The sequence below is a fragment of the Sylvia atricapilla genome, chromosome 3, assembly GCF_009819655.1.
Source record: "Sylvia atricapilla isolate bSylAtr1 chromosome 3, bSylAtr1.pri, whole genome shotgun sequence".
Classification (NCBI taxonomy): domain Eukaryota; kingdom Metazoa; phylum Chordata; class Aves; order Passeriformes; family Sylviidae; genus Sylvia; species Sylvia atricapilla.
In genome coordinates this window covers 88,690,399-88,709,510 of record NC_089142.1, presented here as the reverse complement: position 1 = coordinate 88,709,510, position 19,112 = coordinate 88,690,399, and the positions used below count along the sequence as shown (strand labels likewise).

Sequence of the window (19,112 nt, the reverse complement as noted above, 5' to 3'; positions counted from 1 at the left end):
GTGTGAGTAATCTGACTACATCTGGAAAATTGCTGTGAAAAGAAAAAGATATTGTGAAACAATTTATCATTCCAAGAGATTTTTTATGCTAAAGATATCAAAATTTTCAATTAAAAAATATAAAAACACTGTAAGCTAGCGTCAGTGTGTCTGAAACTAGAGCAAAACCTACACACTCAGAAACTACACACTCCAGTTATAATAAAGAAAATTTTGGTTTTTAAGTTGCTAGCAATATTTTGAAAAGGCAGAAGAATTTGTGTTTTTAATATTATACCCATGAAAGAACTAGCAAGCCAAAGTGCTTTCCTTTTCCATTCCAACTAAATCATACACTATTTGGGGTAGAAATTTGGCAGGAAACCCTCTTGTATTATCCCTACATTGTGGCTGGACTGATTTCTTCATCCTTTTTTGATAGATGGATGTCTAGCTGAGCCCTGAATATCTTCAGCCATGCTGATTCCAAAGCTTCATTTGGCAGCTGGTTTCCTTGGCTATGAGTTCTTATGTTTATAAACTTTTCCCTGATATATAATTCTAAGTTTTTTCTCACAATGCTTCAAGTCACCTCTTGCTTTCTTGCTTGCTTTCTTCACTAATAAAAATAATCAAATATCATCTCTTTTTCATTTTCTCTCTATTGCAGACAAAAAGAGGTCACTTTAAACTTCCTGGAATTAATATGATTGAATTAATCTCAACTTCATACTGTGGGACTTATTTTGCAAGCCTACCATCAATTTTCTTACACAGCTCAAGATTTAGACAATTTTTTAAGCAAGTATCTAAAACCAGTTACAGTGCTTCAGCACATAACCATAAAAGACCATAAACAAGACTAAAGTTTTCCCTTCTCATTATGTATATTCCCATGGATTATGTTGTATAAATTGTTATACTGGCTGATTATGTGGACCTTTCATCATTCTATAAAATGTAAGAATTTGCAGAGCTGAAAAATATCAGTGCTGCAAAAAAAGAACGATGCTGGTTGTTGAGACAACAGTTGGAGACTCTGTAGAGCAAAGAAATTACATAGTACATCAGAATCCATAATGTCACTGAACTGGGAGGCTGGTGTCTTTGTAACCACTCCAAGACACTTAAGGAAAGACAGGAGAGATTTATTTCAAGGAGAACAGAGACAACTTATAGAAAAGGACAGTAAGCTATGAATTGCCATTTTTGAAAAGAAGGTACTTTTAGAAGCTGATGGGAGGATCTAAAACAGGCTAAAATGCTTTGGGAAGCTGTTTCTACATTGGAAAAATACAGAAGACAGTTAGTCATGCTGCACCAAGCTGTATCAGTTCATGGCTGAGGACCTTGAGATAAAGCCTGAACTGCAACCTGAATGCAGAAAATGGTGAAGTGAGCTAAGTCCTACCTTTCCTCCAAAAAACTCCTACCCCCTAACAGTTTCTTCCTTGGTATGTGCAGAGTTTTTCTGTTCATTCCCTCCCAAGGTACCCAGTCATGGTCCTGGACACAGTATAGACACATCTTTTCTGGATAAATTCTACTGGGTGCATTAGAACACAGAAATTCTTTGGTAGACTTAGCCCTGGGTTAGATTTTCACAAAATGATCATTAAATCAAAAGTATTGAGCACCTGATAGCTTCTGTAAATTCCTCTAAACACATGTTTATCCTGTCTTTGAACAACTGACTGCAAGGGACTGGTCATTGCAGCTTCTTGGCTCAGAAAACAGGATGCATGAACACACAGAAAGGTGGATCAGGATAATATGACTCTGGGAGTGTTTTCTATTAACAGGATGAGCACTTGGTTCAGACTCTGTTTGCTCAAGTTTCCGGACACATCATATTCCCATCAAACATGCTCATATGACTGGTGGGAGCTGTACCAGAATGTGTCCCATGCAGTCATTAGTCTAATTTGCCAAGGCATTCGCACTCTACTAACCTGGCATGCATCTTTCTAGTTACCATGTAATTGTTTACATTTTGTCAGTAGTTACACAGTACCAAACGTGCCAAGACCATTCAAATGTTTTTGACCATTTCTCTAGTTCAGTTCCAACCACGAAAAGCAATTCAGCCAATTCCAATTATAAAAGAACTGCTTCATCTGGCAGTTCATCTCTAGTAGTAACAATTAAATAAGTTGTTTTAGAGTAAGAGTGTTAAGACCACTGAATAGAAAACTCTCAGTTGCCTCAGAGCTGGCCTTCCCCAGGTAGCTTTTAGCCACTATGCAATTTCCTTTGAGCTGTGAACACTTTAACCCCTGCATCAGGAGCAGTGTGTTCAAGAAACACTTAGTTCTGCTTTTCACTGTAGGACTGTCACTTTTAAGATGTGAGAAATGTGGTTGTTTTTTTAAATAAAGGAAGTGTGAGTAATTCTGTGAAGCCACGAAGACCAAACTCTGCATACACATTTGTTCCAACACCTCATATCATTTTAGGTTTTGAAGTTCTGACATCCAAAATAACATTGCTAAAATTACAGTGCTTTTATGCTGTTAAGTCCATCTAGGAGAGTTTTTTTTCCTGACAATGAAGATAAAATTTCCCAAATCAGAATACTGTACTTGCAAGTTTTCTTACTCTGCCTCCATCTGTCCACTTGATGATTTGCTGCTAAGCATTACTACTATATACAAACCACCCAGCAATATTGCTCCTGTCTTTAAGAGCCACTGAACACCTCGTGGTTTGAGAAAAGTTTGGGCTTGCTGGGATACTTGTTTTTGCATCTAGATTAGTCTCTTCCACTGGATCATAACTGGAGGATGCTGGAGGATGCCACATACCTAAATGTCTACCTGGAACATGCAGCTGTAGACTTTGACAGAAGTACACAGACAAGCCTGCTCTCTGATGGAACTGTCCTCTCAGGTACAGCTGCACTGATGTACAGTCTAGAGAAAAGCCACTTTGAAGTCACTCCTGCATGAAATATTTGCATGGCCATTAGGACATCAGGAGACCTCATGCTCCTGGGCTCTGCCTGTTATCATTCAGGTCCTTTCTGCTTCAGCCAGCTGCAGAAGATTAAAGGAAAGGTCACAGTAAGCTCAATGAGAAGTTGAGCATAGTGACTGTGAGGAAACAACTAAGGAAAATGTGTATATGGCCAAACCTCTGGCCACACAAGCTATCCACCTGAGCCTTACAAAGCAACAGGCTACCCCACCACAAACCTTAGAAAGATGTATGGGACACCCAGGATCAATCACCAGAAGATAATCAGCTCACCACGGTACACAGACACACGTAGATGCTGAACCTGTCAAGACAATCTGGCAGTATCAATTTCAGAGGCAGACACGGCTGCTAGTACACCCTGCTGTTCCTCTCCTCCTGACCAGAACACCTTGCTGGAAGGCTTAAAGTGCTCTCAGGATGGGATAGTTAACCTCCAAGCCCTACTGAACCCCATACAGCCTATAAACAGACTAACTCCTACCTCCATATCACATCTAAGGGCAGTGATGCTTTTGAGGCCGGAATCCCTTATTAAAAACAGGGAATACTGTCAATGCTCTTTTCAGATTCAGAAACTGTGGATCTTGCCACTTTTAGACCAAACCACTTAAATATGGTGACACTTCAGGCATGAGCAGCTTTTTTATTTCATTTGAGGATGACAGAATATATGTTCTTAGTGGATGAAAGGAGTAAAATCAGGCCAATTAACTAATTTCCTGACTGCTTCTTAGTAGAGCTCAGGAGAATCAAGTTCTAATTTGAATGAGGTGTCAGGAAGACTAAAAGCCTTGTTTATACAAATACTTACATAAAGTCACTAACATAAATGAAATTTATTCTAACCGAAGTCTGGCCACTTAAGTCCATGGCAAAACTTTCACTGATAAATATGCAAGCAGGCTGAGACCTCACAAAAGCTTCTTTTAAAGAAATTCTAAACTTTCACCCCATCTCTTTAAAGCATTTTTGCAAGTGCATGCACCTCAAAGGTTTTATATAGCTGGTAAGCTAAAACATATGAGGAAGAAATAACTTGTTCTAAGCCACAGAAGAAATCTGTATCCAAGCTAAAAATTGGATTCAATAGTGATATCCTGCTCTTCTCACTCAGCTTTCAAGACCACAGGGCAGACACGATGTTGTCCATGAGTTAAAGCTGTTTCCCTTCTTCAAGAAGAAAAGTGACCATAATGATACTTGTAGCTCTACAGCTTTCCTTATTACAAAATGGAAGATAATACTTATTTTAAAGCATCCAATCCACTTTAGTTAGGCTGAGTTTTAAGTGTTTAATGCACTTTAATTAGAGGCCATAGAAACTGTAAAAAGTCTAGCATGTTTAATCAGATCCTTTCAGCTGTGATGTTCAAGCATTTATGAGAAAAAAATCAATCCACAGACATGGCAGAAGCACAGAGAAAACACTTCAAGTTTCCTTACTATTTTGTACTACAGAAATCAAAAAGATGAATTCTTCTCCTTGAAATGCTTAATAGTATATTTGAAAATAAAACAAAGGATGTATAACTACAATGGTGATTTTCAGCATGTGACCTCTGACAAATGCCAGTTCTTTAGGAAAATGATGAAATTGTTTATAAAATAATAATTACAGAAAAAAAGAAAAATTAACAACTAAAAAAAAAAAAAAGAAAACAAAAAACAAACAAAAAAAAACCAGCAGAAATTAGACAGTGAAAAACTGACATTGAGGCAGATTTCAGGACATATATTTTCTTTTTATTTTGCAGTGTTACATTCCAAGATATTTTTAATTCACAGATATTGAAAACAGATTCCTATACAATTCTTAATAAGTTACAGTAGCCACCAGAGTTAGTGGTTCTTAACATGTGGCAAAAATATACTACTTCTAACTCAAGCCATGTCATGCTGGTATTTTACCAGCATTCCTCATGCTATTGTTACAATTCCACTAGTTTCATGGCATTTAATTCTTTCTGAATGTAAGAACAGATTATTTCCTTTTCTGATACTAACAGTGAGCAGTATAATCATAATAACCATGGTACATTTCATCGCATTGTCTCAAGATACTTTGATCCTTACCTCTGATTTTGGAGATGGAGAAATTTCTGAATAGTGAGGTGGCTTTCTGGAATCAGCCAACGGTAAGGTCACTGTAGGGCCTAGAATGGGAAAAAAAAAAAAAAAAAGCAGAACTTTACAAACTTTATAAGGCCTACCTGGTGTAACATAGAGAAGACTTATGATTCTCATCACCTTGCCATGGTTTGCTCCAAGTAATGCTGCCCACATGCACCTCCAGGGCAGCATTGCCTCCTCACCCTGAAGGTGGGATCTCAACCCAACAGACACAGTGAGTGCACAGCTGTGCAATACCCTTAGAGGTGATAAAGGGGTCCGTCACAGAGGCCAGGGAGAAGGATGCTCCCCTGGAAAGCTGGGGCTGTGGTCCTCCCACTTGAGGCTCTGCTGTTGGAGAAGAAGGGGCACAGCAATGCTCAATCAGAGCGCCCACACAAGAGCCATGACCCACCACATCTGACATGTGGCACACGCCAGCCCTTACCCTTGGACGTGCATCTCATTCAGATGCTAGAAATCCACATGCATTGGGGCAGCATGTAAAATCTTTTTTTAAAAAATATATAAAACGCATTACTCCTCTGTGATACATTCATAATTATTTAATGAAACTTACTGTTTATACAAAACACATTGAAATAAATCCCATTAAAAAAAGCTACTTGATTCCAAAAGCAACTGACATCCAATATTTAATTTTTTAAAACTCATTAGAGATGAGTTTTAAATAAATTAACTAGAATATTAAGACAAAAACCTGTAAAAGAGACTTGAACTATTCTTTGAACGGCAACAGAAAGAGATTCAAAAAGAGATCTTGGAAAGCTTGTTGTAAAGTTAAATCAATGTTTTTATCAGGAATCATCCCTAGTTAAGTATTACCAAACAAAGCAGAGTTACATATAAAAGTTCAAAACCAGAAGTCCTGTCATTAACACAGGAATATTTCAGAGGCTGCTACAAACTCCTTATGAGGTACTGTTTACAAAACTGGATGGATTTTCTGTTCAAAGTGGCAAGTCACACACTTCCCCAAAAATTCAGTTTGGGGATGACCAAGCATGATTATAAAACTGGATAGGAAGGATGGGAATAGGTGAAAGGCATGAAATCTGGAAGAGATGGATAATAATATTTCAATATCAACAATTTTCAATTTTAAATTCAAATTCAATATCAACAATTTTCAATTTCAATTTTTTACACACACAAGAAAACCCAAATTGAGTTTTTAATTGAATTTCAACCTGAATTTGTTTCTTTGGCTTTTTTAAACAGTATCACTTTTGCTTATATTCCATGAGGTTAGAGATATGAAAAAACAAACTACACATGACCAAGAGTAGGGAAAGGCTCATTCTAGGACACACAGGGTTGGTTATGTGTCTTCTGCATAAAATACATACAACAGTGGCTAGCAAAGTATTGCTGACTTAGCTGATGCAAATACTGTAGGCAAGTTAGACATTTTGGAAATACCTTCTTACTTTACAATAGTTATTAATGCACTTCAGATGAAAGTTGTATTGCTCTTAAGAAGGACAGTTTTCCTGAAAAGCATGACATGTACCTGGAATGAAAGTTGCGAGTTTTATTTACATGAAAGACAATTTTAAATTGAGGTGTTAGATCTAAAATTCAACATTTTGCCAAACTTCACCACCAAACTCACAAATACAATAACTTGACATTTCTTTTTCATGTATTATCAAGGAAATTTACAGAAATGAAACTAAGCCGAAAATAAGGGTGCCTGTTGCTCTGCCAAAAACACTAATGTCCAAGTCCAGTGTGCTTCTTTTCTTGCAAGGATGTCAGCAGTATATTTAGCACCATTTTAGGGTGGAAATAGAGGAGGTGGGATTAAAAGACTTATATAACATACTGCAGGTCTGATATTCCCACTTTTGTGCCACTCCTGGGCTTATGGCCTAGTCATTTCATGTTTGTTTTAGGTTGGTTGGGGTTTTTTTAAGGGTTTTGACAGAAAATTGCTTGTCTACCTAAAATTCAAAACCAGCTTTAGTAAGATACACTAGATGCACAGATGAAGCCTTCCCCACCATAAGATGTTATATGTCCAAAAGAAAGTGGCGAGTCCTTTTTTGTTTGTTTTTAAGTTATGAAAAGCAGATGAAGCAGCAAATGACAGAGGAATTAACTGTATATGCAATAAATGTGAACATCTCTGTTGCATATATTCAGCTTAATTGAAATACAGAGCTACTCTGTATAAGATCAGGTGAGGCCTCAGACACACACAGAGTTAAATATAGTGGTGCTGTTGAGATACTGAAAGATGAGATATTGCTGCTGACCACAGAGAGCAAATTACAATTAAGTACACATCTTTCTGGGAAGTTTGCCAAGGAAAAACCAGGGAGAGGTGGCCATTACTGCTGCTTTGCTTAAACTAGGGAAAAATGAATATGTGGTCTCCCTAAGTCTTACCAAATGAGCAATTGCACTCAGAGAACAAAGCCAATCAGTGCTAATGAGACAGATCAGGAAGCCAGCTCCAAGAATGAGTTCAAAGCACAAAAGTAGAAATGCTTCAGCTTTTTCTGTGTTATCAGCTCAGCACTGGGGTAACTGCATCACTGGCTGTTGGTGTGACATGGTGTTTTTGCACAAGACAGAAAAGCATAAACAAAAGTGCAGATGAGGCATTATAGTAGAAGAAATGAGGGAGATTGAAGAAGGAAAAACAAAGTTTGAGCAGCCCTTTTACTTTTGATAACAGGGGTACCTAGAACAACTGAAACCATAGAAACAGATCAATAACAGCAGAAAACAATCAAGAACAGTCATACAGAGCTGAATTTCATCAGCAGGCAAAGGAGAAGGGCAGGTAACCACTCTGTGACCATAGTGTGTAAAAGATGAAAAACATCCAACCTACCACTCCTGTTAAAGAACTTGAGATTTATTCTACTAGAGGACCCACACTGACAGAAAGAGCACTGCAAAACACAGGAAGATGTCATGTCCTACATTATTTCAGCACTTGTTTGTTTTCTTACAGAGAAACTGTCTGATTCTGGAAGAAACAGACCATTCTGACTTTTCAGTCAAGGTATCTTTAGAAATTTTCTACAGATCTTTGCTGGTAATACATGGTACTAATACTTCTATACTTAAAATTCAGAGGAGTGACTGTCTCCTGCAGCCTAAGCTTGGTCTGCAGCATTAACATATTCCTGCCATGTTCTAATTGTAATAGCATCTAAGCAGGGGGGGACACTCCAGCACCAATCTCTCATCTACCATGGCAAACAACTTACCTCCTCAAATGCATCCTCAAATGACTGGGTAGTTTTGTTCTGACTCCAGTTTTGTTAGCAGTAGTTTTGTTAGCTCCAGTTCTCCTGTCTATCATCCCTGTTGTTACAAGATCTCTTTTCTATAATTTCTCATTATATTTTCAATGTTAAAAGTCATCATTAAACAACATAAGTTAGACTATACTCTACAAGATTCTCGAGTATATCTCTATGTCTGGATGAAATAGCCTTTACTTTTTATTCTTTTTTTTTTTTAATGTGTGAGAAAAATCCCTTTTGGTGTAAAGGAAAATAGTGGGAGCTTCATCTTGCATGATTTCCTGAGACCCTCGGTAAGCAAAGATCATTTATATTACTGTCTCTCACCACCTCTCAGCCTCTCACAAGGCTGGGCATCCAAGCTGTACCCAACTGTGGCTCATCAAAAAAAATTCACAAAGAACAAAACTAATACAGACAGAAAAGTCCTATTTGAAGCCTAAATTTCTATATATGTTCTGCTTCGTCATTTTTGCCATGATAAGTTGGACTTTTGGGTCTTCTCTTGAGAGATTTCCCTTTCCAGTGTCACCAAAACAGGGAGCCAGCACTTCACAGGTATCTCTGGTGCAAAGAAAGCAATGTCATAGGCATGCTACAGAAGCCAAACTCATTCATTAGTCCAAGGTCTCCTTTAAACTCAAATATGTTTCATAATGAATAAAAATTTGTGACCCAAAATTTACTTAACAGCATAAACCAATACTTCCATGCAGTTTCTATAAACTCTCAATCCAGGATCAACATTCAAGGGCTTAATTGCACAAAAGGCAGCATTACCGACCTGTCACTCTGGAGGACCTGTATTCACACTGAGTGTCAAATCACCTGCAAAAACAATACCACAGTGAAAAGATAATTAGTCTTGACCTCAGTGCACATTGTCTGAGTAATATTATCAGAGAATTCAGAAATTTGAAACATCTCATAAATAAAGAAGGTGTTAAAATCATTTAGAAGTACACAAGGAAGCAAGCGTTTCACCGCCCTTTGGCAGCAACCTTTTCTATGAGTCCTTTCCCAGTCTGACCATGCACAAGGCTGCAAGACTGAAGCAGAAACTAATTACAATATGCATGGGTATATGCACGTGTCCATGTTTTTACACATACACACACATTTCTAAGCATGTGCGAAGGAAAGAATGGGCTTAGGGAAGATTTTAAGAAAGCTTTTTTGCAGGGGAAGCTTAAGGAAGTCAGGGACAACTGCTCTCAGTAAACTGATCTGAGATTAAGAAAAAAAAGGAAATGGTTGCCTTTGATGAAGGAGTTTAGAATAGGTACAGCTGCATTGAGCAGGAAAGGGAACTTTGTAATAAAAACACTCTGATGTGGCATTTACCCTGAAACACTAGTGAGTAAAAATAAATACACATCCGCAACAATGTCAGAGCTTCGGCTATTGTGGTGCTGTTTTAATCACTTTAGAACATCACAGTATCTGAAATGTACTGAAAGCTAACTTTCTAGTGATTATTTAGAGTTGCTGCAACCAGTCAATGGATATTTGTGTCTTTTAGGTAGTTGTATATAATGTGACTCAATTACAGCATTTGTAAGCACAAAGTTCTGCAGTAAGGAAATTTAGTGCCCAGAGCCAGGGCCTATATCACAAACATTCCTTGGGTTCATCTCTTCTTCTTATGGAGGTTGTTTGCATGGATTGCTACTGTCCTAAAGTCCCACAAACCAAAGTCCTCTTGTTCTCACTCATTTGGGCTACTTTTTTCCAGTCCAGTACAACTGTCAGTCAGGGTGGGATCTCTTTGAGAGCAACAAATGAGCCAGATGCATAGTTCAACGGCCAGACACTTCAAGTCATAACAAGCTAGTGAAGCGAGCTAATTCTGCTTGCAAAAGAATTAGCCTTTATTAGCCACTAATACAACTTTTTGCCCTACATAGCCCTTTAACCAGCTGCAGTTCCATTGATATCACATTTTGTAAAGATTACTAGTGGCACGTCTGGTTATAGAAAGCTTAGAGGGCTTCCTAGAGCACCTACCACTTATTAGGATATGAATGAACTTAAACTATCTGATGAGGAATGAACTTAAGTTACCAGACTGTAGGCATTCAATGGAGTAAATCTTGTCATTCAGACCACAAATTCTGCAAGGAATTTTTGCCTGTGTCTAATTTTTATCATGTTTATCACGTGTATATATATGCAGTATAGTTCAAATTCTTATTAGTAACTCATGATGTAAGAATCAATGGAGAACATGTACAGAATTGCATCTATCCACATATATTTATATATGCACTTCTGATATTTAGTCCTGGGTTTAGAGACAGTGATGAAATTGTCAGTACTTTGTATTTTTCTATCTTCCCCACTTATATAGAATTGAGGAAAGTCAATAGCCTAGCTGCACTTGTAAATTCACTTCAGATACCTTTCTGTATTAATCACTAGGATTCACAAATCTAAATCAGGCTAAATCAGGTATGATCGCTTTTTTTTCCTGTGGAAGTGCGCAGTGCTATGTTACAAATTTGTGATACTGCTGTAGATTAAAAATCACAAATTAACCTGCTGATCTAGAGACAAAAGATCAAATCTATTTCAATCAGCTATGGCACTCCCTACACAGCAGAACAGTAGATAGAAGCTCTTAAGATTCCAAGCAGCTAAATACAGGCAAACTCATTTGATTTCATTTCATAGAGTTCAAAGTCTGAGTAAGGAGCAAAACTACATTTTATTCTGCATAATATTTAAAGAAAGACAGTACAAGGAAGCTGCACAGGTTGCAACGATGAGAGGGAGAAGAGAAAAAAATCTGAAAAAAAATAGTGTATTAAACAATCCACTTGCAAGTTTTCATTAATTGTAGTCTAGCTTTGAAGAGGAGAACAGCAAGTATTGTAGGTTCTCAGTCAAGTTGTTTAGGTGGGGAATCCAAACCAGTTGCATTTTTTAACAGTTATAACCATAAAGAAGATCCACAAAGGCAACTGATGTCTAAAAGTAGTAAAAAGGCCAACAAAGGAAAGAGAGGGAGATAAATTGAAGAGTTGCCTACCTCCAAAAAATTAGGGTGTGGGCCCCTGTGTACTGGGACTGTGCATCAGACACTGGAAGTAATGGTCCCATTGTTTTCCAAACCACAGCATCACCTTGCCCCTCCTACAGCAGCAAGAAGTCTCCCTACAGTTGCAGCCTCATGTGATGCCTTATGTTTTAAATTTTTCTAGTCTGCTAAATAATGAGTGGGTCCTCAATATAATAAAGAATGCGTTTCTTCTGTATTATAACAGCAATAATGTACAAAACCAATAACGTGTTCTCTTATAGCTAGGACACTCAACACCTTTCAAACCTAAACTGAATTAAAAAAAAAAAAAAAAAAAAAAAAACAAATAAAGTTGAATTATTTCCTTTAACGTAACTGTGGAGCAGAAGCATGGTTAGCAACATTTCTGACAACAGCAACAGCAACAACTTTTCATCATTTAGAAAACAGTAAGGATGGCCTCCCTTGGACTAAACTGGAAATTCTGATGAACAATCACAGTGTGGAGCAGCTGACACATGGAATCAAACCATGATTTAGCATTCATGTGTAGGATGTATGATCACCAAAAGCATACCTGAGCAAAAAGGGGGATCCAATCCAACCAGACGTCAGGCTGTGCCAGCAGAAATAAGAATATGTCCCTTGACACAGGATGAGGAGGGGAATTCTCCTTCCTTCTGTCACGGACCAGCACGGCTTTGATAAGAAAACTGTGGGTATATATCTTACCCATGGTTACACCAAAGAGAATTTGTCTCTGCCTTTCCTCCTGACCATGTTCTACGAAGTCCACCATAATGGATTCTCACCCCGGAAATTATCAGTGAGTGCAGATGTAATTACCCTCTTTTTGAAGTAGGCTGGGCAAGACCCTATGCAGAATTTGAACAAGTAGGCCCTTAATCATTTCTCTTGTATGAAAAAGAAAAGAATCCAGCAGAAAAAAAATTCCAAACATCTCATGGAAGTGCAATTCCTCTCCCACCTTAGCAACACCAATTCTCCTTATCAGTGCCACAAGCAATATCTACCTTTGCATTTTTACTTCACGTATAAGCTCAGAAATATCTCATGAATGCAGGGCTGGTCTTCTAAATACCACCCAAAGTAAAGCTGAAACATGACACCAAAGCTCATCTGCCAGCTCATCTGGCAGCTCTGCTATTCCCAGTACTGGTGTCACCCAGAGAAAGCAAAAAGTGAAGAAAAAAGGTTGTACAGGAAAAGTTTCAAGAAAATACCTAGCTTGCCCGTTCCCCTTGCAAACAAAAAGTAGCTATCAAAGGTGCAACCTGCTTTGTACAATGCACAGAAAGAAAAGAAACACTCTAGAAAGGACATATGCTGAAGTGTAGCAGGAGCAGAAACGCCCATCAACACTGTGAGCTGGCTAAAATCACTGATGTAAAAGGGTATACAATCTTCCAGGAAAAGCAAAACAGCAAACAAACTTAACAGCACAGTTAAAGCTAAAATGAAGAGAAATAATGCTTCCTATCGATGCAATGCACTTGTAACTGAGGGGAGCAGCAGAGAAGGGAAACCACCCTAATACAACACTCACGGAAAATTCTGATCCTGAGAACAAATCTGCCATGGACCACAGACATAATAAGTGTCATCTGCACCATGTGCTGCTGCTAGAGATATTGACAGTCTCAGCAAGTTTCTGGATTTGATGTATCAGAAATTGAGTTGCCATTGACCCACATGGAAAGGACAAACCTGAAAGGAAGGATTAGGATTGGCACAGGCAACTTGGGTTAAATTTGTACAATGCTAAAAATGAGGCTGACATTTTTGTTTATGTTTCCCCTCTCCCCGCCCTCCTGAGCTCTCGTTATTAAAGAGTGAAGAACAATGTCAGATCTCACACAGAGTCAGCACGGCATGACACAGGAAGTCTGTGCTAAAGCGATTTTATGGATATATGATTTCAAATGACATCAAAACTTCCCCACGACTGCAGCCCTTCTGCTTCCAAGGCTTTCCCAAATTCTGGGGGTTATTCTATTTCAAATAACTAGAAAGATGAAGTGTTCTGGATCTGTCATAAACAGACAATCATTGTCTAATATGGGACACTGCTCTGTTGGATAGATACCAAGGCAGTCTGGAATCAGAGAAGTCCTGTAGCTGAGGCTGGAGCAGCAAGAGGGATTTTACATTCCTGTTATCTCCAGTGCAGTCAGCTCCTGGCCATAGAAAACACACAGTTGTGCTTGAATTGGGGATTTAATTTGGAGATATTTTAGCTACAAGAAATCTCTGTAGAGAAGGACCTTCCCTGCCACCTCCCACAGGAAATGAGTGCTTGGAGTTATATGTCTCAGGTAATATTAGCAGAGCAATTTGGCTATCAGTTTGGCTGTCAGCAAGCATATTTAGGGGATTTATCAGATTGTAAAATACTGAAGTGTGATGACTATAGAGCAAAGTATAGTGGCCAAGTCATCTGGGTTTGCCAGACAGAAACTTTGAGTCACAAAAGCAGAGCCTGTTGGCCAGTGAGCCCCGTGTGCCCAGCTCCAGCCCATTAAACAATCTGCCACAGCAGAGCTGAGCAGCAGCACTGGTGCACCTTCACTTTCAGCGAGGTGCACACCAGTCAGAAGCTGTTTATCCCGTTCAAGTGTATTAACTTGTGCTTATGTGACACACACTCTTTCATAAATTGTTCAGTAAGGGGTTTTGGCAATGGTTTCATATTACAAGGCTCCTTTTTATATCCCCTGTTGCCTTTTTCAGGTCCTATCCACCAATTCCTTACAGCTATTAATAAAGTATCCCTTCCTCCAGCTGTCAGACCAGGCTTTACAGTCTGTTTTTAAGCTATTGTTGAACTTCTAACAATTAAGGCTTCACAGCTTATGCGCTTTTTCCCCCCTTAATCCAAATTGCATTTTTAAAGGAGCTATATCAGCTGACAACTTGTCCTAAAAATAAGCAATCAAAAAGCTAGAACCTAATGAAATGCTTCCAGGACTTTTTTTTTTTTTTAGTTCAACTCAAGTATTTCTCATAAATACAGTTACTTCAGCAAGATAAACTGTACTTCTCTGTAATAGCAGGAAAGAATTTGAAGGGAAAGTTGATTCTAAGCCAAGTATCCTGACAGCACCAATGCTCATGCTGTCCTTTGAGAAGGCATGTCCTCTTACCACCTCTGCATTGGGTAGATTGACCCACACAACAGACAGAGAAATGGAATATATGGATTATTTATGCTTTATAAAATATATACATTGTAGTTGTTACACCTATTCCACACATGGTACAGTCAGCACTGACCTCACCATTGTATTACCAGAAGACCACATCTAAATCTTCTGTAAAGCTCTAAGGCAATTAGGAGGTTAGGGAAGAGAAATGGAGAGACAGGATGATGTCACTGCTCAGCTTTACTTCCTTCAGCCTGGACCATGGCCAGGTACACATTCCAGTTTCCAGGACAGCAGTACCCAAATCTTGTCACCTCGATTCAGAAAACCAAAGATCAGACACTGAGACAATGGAAAGTGAACAAGGATTTTGATCGCACCCTTTTTTTTTCTCTCTTGTCTTTCCATGCCATGTTGACAAACCACACAAACAACTGAGTTTCCCTACTCCAAAACTTCTCTGGTTTGGACCCTTAAAAAAAATGGGGGTGCTCAAAATAAACAATCACTTTGAATATCTTGGCCTGTATCCCAGCAGGGAATGAATCTTGTCTCGTAAACAACAGCCTTCAAACTACACAAGTACGAAGCACTAGAACAATAAAACTGTAAAAGGCAATATGGAAATTAAAACCAGTATGATACAGCAACTGAGATCATGCAGCTTTCACTTATCTATTTAAATTGTAATTAATCCTACTTGGTTTGCTAGTCCCTGCCATGAACCAACACCCCATCAGTTTTCTCTTCCTAGAAACGCAGCCCAAAGCACAGTTCTTATACCATTAAGATTAAACTATGTGCAGTAAGAGCAACACTCCATGTCATGTTTTACCTGTGCTGTTTCCTCTTTTTTGCTGAATACCTGGAGTGAAGGAATCTCAGATTTTTCTTATTCACTGCTGACTTCTCTTTTTCCTGTTGACTCAGCCTTTCAGAAGAATTGTTACCTATGCAGTTCTGGTATAATTTTTATTTAATGAGAACTTAAAGCTGTACAAAAGGTAGATACTTGATTAGTATTATCCTTTTGTCTAAGCATACTCATTCACAAAACCAAAATGCATGGCCAGAAGTAACAGGAAGCATCAGTTCTTGAACAATAAAACCACTGAAAGAAAAAGTTTTACAAGCCAGCTCTGGTGCACAGACCACAATGTAAAAACTGCTAGATTAAACTATTTTCATTGTCTAGGATGGAAAAAGGATGAGACAAAGAAAGAAAAAAAATTAATCCTTGTAAAATCTTATCATAATTAGAGCTGAAAAAAATATTCCATATTTTTAGTCCTTAGTCTAAAAACTTAGTCCTATAAAATACATTTTTATTCAACATTTTTTTCCTCACTTAGGATGATTAAGTAAATATCAGCTGTTTCATTTTATGGGGTTTTTTTAAAAAGAATTTTCAATAAGAAATAAAATTTCAGGGTTATTTTGGGAAGACATTCCAATTTTTAGTATTCATGAGTTGAAAAATATTGTTTCAATTTGCTGGGCTTCTTTCCCTATTGCATTTTTCATGAGGCCCACAGGAGTGACCGTCTGCCTCCTTCATTCTCTTCTATGGGACAGTGACTGCCATAATGCACCAAGCACCTCAAAGAAAAATATGATTCTGATTCTTAGTGGCAAATACCAGTTGGCAAGCAAGCTCAGACCAGCAGAGACTTGGAGCAATAGGCATGCAAAATATAAATTGACCAAAGAAATGCACCACAAAAGGGAAATGCACAATTTACTCAAAATTAAATAGCCTTATAATGGAAATCTTCATTTTCTTTTCTAAAAGAAAACTAAAAGAGCACGATGTTAAAAGAAATTAATTTCTTTTCATAAGAATTTGTTTTAATTTTTCAGAGCATCATCCTGCTGGCAAACTCCTGCCCTGTCCAGATCTGTCCCTTTTAATCCCTGGTATTTTATATTCCCTAAAAGATAATTCTGTTGTCAAAATCATCCTTGAATACCAAGCAAAAAGCAGGTTAGGGCACAACTGGAAAAGAAGTTATAGCAATATTTTCTTAAAGTCTACTCAAGAAATTCTCTGTGTTAGGGTTAGTATATAAAGCTTAGGCTTCTGAATATTAAGGTATCACAACGCCAGTGTAATTCAGGGAGAGAAGCCACTTTGCTAATTAAAATACACAGAACTGGGAAAAATATCTCCTAAACCATTTTCCAAGCTCTGCTACTGACCTATTGTAGCCTTGCTGAAGTAATTTTAACTATATTCAAAAGGTCAATTAGGATACCTATTTTCTTCCACAAATATATGTAGTATCAAGGAAACCCAGTCAGAAATGGATGAGAAAAAATGGAAACCAATATAAAAAATGCATATTTGATGCTGTTCTCTAACACTCTGGTAAAATAACATGCCCTTCCCCATGCAGTTGAATTGAGTGGTTCTTGCTTCACAGTGTAGTTTTATCACATTGGAATTGGTTTTCCCAGCATGATTTAACATTATTTTATTTTTAAGGCTTTTTTTTTTTTAATAGAAAGATAAAACAATCTCATGAGAGAAACTTTCAAAGGAAATTTGAGCAAAAAGCACATCCTGTTGGGTTTTCTCAGGTATTTTCTTCATCCAGATCAGGTTGCTGCATGGTTCCACATAACACAGGAACTGAGGAGAAGAGCAAGGGAGGAAACAGCTTATACTCTTGAAATGCCCACAGTTGTCTCAGACAACCTGGAGGCCTGTCAAGGCTCAGGGCCACTCTATTTTATAAGTCAGACGAAAATGCAGCTTGAAGTTGGGCAGGAAACAAGTGCCATGAGCCCAAACCACAGATTGCACGCCTGCCTCCACCATCCAACTCAGTCAGGGTTGAAATCTGGGAGACACCCTTTGGGAGAGCCCACAATAGCACTTCCAAAGCACAAGCTGTGTTGTCCATGGGCAAATGGAAGGCAGGATCTCTGAGCGCCAGGATACAAAAGGAGCCTGTATGCATGAGAGCTCTTATCACTGGCAGGCTCTAGGACTCACAAAGTCAGAGCAAGGGAGCCCAAATACATATATATGCAAAACAAGCCACAAACTTTCCACCCTGATGAAAGCACAATGAGGAAAATCTTTCCGACAGACTCACAGCTGGTTTCAATCTACAGCCTAAGCATATCGAATGGGTTGCTTTTATCAGAGGAGCTCTCACAGGGTTCTGGCTGCTACCGAGGGCAGTTTGCCACTGTGCAGACCCCTCAACAAAAGTCTGAGAGGACACTGTGTACTCCCTACATGAACTGAGGCATGGGGTAATAGAGACCATCTGCTTCAAATTCTGGCCCCACTTGCACCTTCATTAATCCATTCCAGCTCCTAAGATCTTACTGTAGCTAATGTAGTTGGCCCTATGAAAGTATCTGAAAAATGCAAAATATTTCTCTCAAAAATCTTACTTCTTGTAATGCTCTCAGAAGTAAATTGAAGGATTCTACCCATGTGAACACAAAGTAACACCTGGTTTCAAACTCTCCTGGGTGAAACTCTGGCTCCTCTAGAAACAGAAGAATTTTCTGTTAGGAGAGGCTACCACATTCAGTAAAAGCAGGACCTTTACCTTCTACAAACTTCTAATAGAGAAAAAAGTTCAAAACACCGCATCCTTTTATGAAAATTTGTATGCTAAGGACTGGATGAGAAGTTATTGTGGGCATGTCATGTTGTAAGAAAAAAGTACTTCAAATATATATTACTTGATTTTTCCCCCTGTGGTTTACAGATTAGTCCTGGGACAATAGAAGTTTACAGAGAAGGGGGAGATGTCTGTGATTAAGGCGGCTTTCAGCTCTTCTTCCTACAGATACCCTGTGGATATTGCTGTATTCTCCAGAATCCAATCTTCCACTTAAAAAACAATGAAGTTTCTAGCCCATCTGGGTTTGCGGAAGCAGAATGTAAACAGATGTACTGTTGTCTTATTTTAGAAGCTATGGCAAGCCAGACTGAAACAATAGCACTAAGAAATGTCAACTGCTCCCATTCATCTCAGTGGGGTGGGGTGTTAACTTTGAAGCCTAATTGCGACCACTTTAAAGTCAGCCTTTTAACCATTTCACTGCTATTACTGCACCAGAAACTCCAAAGTAATGAACTTACCAAGCCTCTGTATTTGTATGCATTACTCCCGAGACCTTCCATTCACTTGAAAAGAACACTGCATTACAATGGAGCTAGTTTGAATATTCTTTTACTTAAGAAGTTGGCTGAATTGTTTGCTACTGTCTTTCAAAATTAGGGTTAAAAGAAAGTCAAGGGTGAAAGGTTAGCTTCATTGTTGTTGCTCTCAAAAGTGCAACACGTGGGATTTCATGCGTTTTGCTTTGATCAGGGTGCCCGGATGGCAGTTCATTTCAATAAACAGACAAACAGCTACATACAAAACTAAAAATAATGACTAAACAAATAACACTGCACCATCGATCAGGAGTAAAGGAACAAAAAAGACATCCTAATGATGCGGTAACATATACTTGCAACAATAAGAAAAGGAGAAAGAGGAAAAGGGTCTTCGTTTTCAGGAAGTTATAGTTGCCATTACCTTAAATCCAAGGTGTATTAGG

At 38.4% G+C, this 19,112-nt stretch overlaps 2 long non-coding RNA genes across 2 annotated transcripts in view; both read right to left on the bottom strand.

Moving 5' to 3' along the window:
- The window catches only part of LOC136358476 (uncharacterized), a 155,681-nt gene extending 150,556 nt beyond the window's left edge, over positions 1 to 5,125 (bottom strand). Inside the window, exon 1 of the long non-coding RNA XR_010743113.1 lies at positions 5,032 to 5,125. This is a non-coding gene — a long non-coding RNA (uncharacterized lncRNA). The remainder of the gene's footprint in view (positions 1 to 5,031) is intronic.
- An 11,874-nt stretch (positions 5,126 to 16,999) lies between these two features.
- Positions 17,000 to 19,112, bottom strand: LOC136359462 (uncharacterized). Its single transcript, XR_010743280.1, has 2 exons — positions 18,649 to 19,112; positions 17,000 to 17,493 (listed from the first exon to the last, which is right to left on the bottom strand). It is a non-coding gene; the product is annotated as an uncharacterized lncRNA (long non-coding RNA).